Source organism: Sander lucioperca, chromosome 9, assembly GCF_008315115.2.
Source record: "Sander lucioperca isolate FBNREF2018 chromosome 9, SLUC_FBN_1.2, whole genome shotgun sequence".
NCBI classification, from domain to species: domain Eukaryota; kingdom Metazoa; phylum Chordata; class Actinopteri; order Perciformes; family Percidae; genus Sander; species Sander lucioperca.
Window position 1 is genome coordinate 41,455,852 of NC_050181.1, and position 2,500 is coordinate 41,458,351.

The following is a 2,500-nucleotide window of genomic DNA, read 5'->3' on the forward strand; positions in this document are numbered from 1 at the left end:
ATCACTCTCCTTTTCTAAGGACATGCGTTTTGGGGGATAAGTGGTGAAAAAATGTGCAATTGTGCTTCAACACTTCAGAGAATTGTCGGAAAGCGTATCAAAGAAACAAGATAAAACACGTTAATTTGTGAGCGTCAGAGATCCTGAAGGCAGATTTTGTTACCTTAGAAATGTCAGGCTAGCCGTTTCCCCCCGTCTCCAGTTTTTATGCTAAGCTAAGCTAACCAGGTGCCGTCTCCAGCTTCATATTTATCGTACATACATGCAAGTGGTATCAATCTTCTCAGCTAATCTTCTAGCGCATAAGAGTATTTCACAAAATATGAAAATATTCGTTTACGGTTCTCCACATATGCTGTATATAATTTTGTATATCTGAATATGTTCCATGCTCATACGGATATCATAGCCTTCTAGTTCTCCAAACGTCTTCGATATAATTGATGATGTGACAGCTCACAAAACGTAGAAAAACTACCACGTGAAGAAACATTACAGCCAGACCAGATGCAATCCCAAAAAATCCTTCCTGCCTGTGAAGCTAAAAGCATCTCACTTCCTCTCTGAACATGTGCCCAACAAAGCATCTTAGAATGAAAATAGAAAGGAACACGTGATCTTCACACAGCTGTCTAGGTGACTCTTTTCGTACATTTGTGCTGTATTAAGACCTCCATAAACCTCTGCGACTACACTATTACAAATAGTCCTTGATGCTTTCCAATCAGACAATTTTGGGAAACCCAACCCTGCATGCTAAAGAGACCCCTCTCTGTCCTATCCCACACGCTCCAACAAACAACAACAACAAATCAAGTCACAGATGAGGAATGGTAAACATGGTTAATTATGATTCAGTAGTTTTTATTTTTTGTACAAAATAAACATATGCTGTCTTTATATTTATTTACTAAGTTACTTTACAATAATGAGAGGTAAAAAGGAGAATTCTACAGAAAGAACTATACTATACAGCTACATTTAAATCTACATAATTCATTTAAGATTTGTATTCTGTATTCTTCTGGAAACAAGCTGCATCTCTTTTGCTTTCTGTCTCTCCACCAGTCACAGCACAGCTTGGCTCAGAGCTTTTAAAATAAATGCATGTAAATACATTAAAGGTCCCACTGACTGTAAGAGACTGACACCATACCAGTCTTTCTGAGATATACAGTATATATGTTACCAAAAACATGTGCAGGACTCAGGTAACTCAGGTAATGTTTTTGGTAACATGCCTTAATTAATGGGGCAGATTGCTACGACCCACGGGAGACACAGACTACGACACAATACGATCCTCTCACTAGCTACGTCCTCTAGCCCGGATCCTCCTTCATAGACTACACCCCACGATGCATTTCACTCAAAAAAAGAATGCCTGGAAGACTTAAGGAGAGATGGCACTTCAATATACAGAGTTGCATCCACCTGTTTTGAGTGTACAGGTATGTGTAGGTGTTGACAGAGGGGAAAGTTAGGTGGTTTCGGTCCCCATAATCTTAACAGGCCACCTTTAGTCAAGACAAGGTTTCCACAGGCAAGGAAACCACAGAGTTTAATTTTGCTTGGACCCTGAGAAATGGATCTCTTCAGTCAAAGAACCGGAAGCAAATGCTTTTGCGTGTGTGTGTGTCCACGTGTGTGTGTGTGTGTGTGTTTGTGTGTGGGAATAGAAGAGTATGTGTGAGGCAGAGAGCATAGAACGGTTTAAGTTCACTGATATTTCTCTGCTGAGTTTTCAAAGTTTAAGCAGCTTTAGTGGAAAAAAAAGTTACAAATGGAGAAAATGTCCACCGAAAATCAGCCCCAAGTGTCAGTCGCCATCTCAGGTGTTAAATATGTGTGCTCTGTAGAACTTTCTTTTAAAAGAAGCAGCATAAAATAACAACAGGCTTAGTCTTAAGCTGAGATCAACTATAGCTGAGGTCACTGTGTGCTGTAAAATGTACAATAATGTGAGTGTATGGGTGTGAATGAGTGTATCTGCCTCTTCCAGCATCATCAAACTGTAAATGGCCAGCTCAGGCACAGTTCACCCTGCTCCTCTTTATTACAGCACCACTGTGTATCGCATCACTAGTCTCCAGATGTCAAATCACTGCTGCTAGAAAGTCACCAATCCCAAACCGACCCAGCTAACAGAATAAAGGAGAACAGTGTGTGTCTTAATGTTGCTGCATGCAGAAAACAAACGCATGCAGCTTCAAAATCTACTGTATCTCTAACTGCATATGAAGATGACATATACAAGTTTTACAAAAAATGAAAGGATAAACAAACTGCATTATTAAATTATCTGTAACAAATTAACAACACACACACACACACACACACACACACACACACACACACACACGCACACACACGCGCGCACACACACACACACACACACCCCCCCTTTTGGATGATGACCCAATTTTTTTCTTCCTTTCGTTTTTTTCTTCTTCGTTTTATCGCGAGACAACACATAGATAGATAGAAGAGGTTAGGATAG

The 2,500-nt window shown here is 40.0% G+C and overlaps 1 protein-coding gene across 3 annotated transcripts in view; it reads right to left on the minus strand.

Annotated features, from left to right (window-relative positions):
* Positions 1-2,500, minus strand: part of slc6a9 (solute carrier family 6 member 9) — an 81,488-nt gene that overhangs the window by 2,482 nt on the left and 76,506 nt on the right. For all 3 annotated transcript variants that reach the window (XM_031311173.2, XM_036004844.1, XM_031311172.2), the window contains one exon: positions 1-2,500. This exon is cut by the window's left edge and continues 2,482 nt beyond it; it is cut by the window's right edge and continues 397 nt beyond it. The gene's annotated coding sequence lies outside the window, so the exon portion shown is untranslated.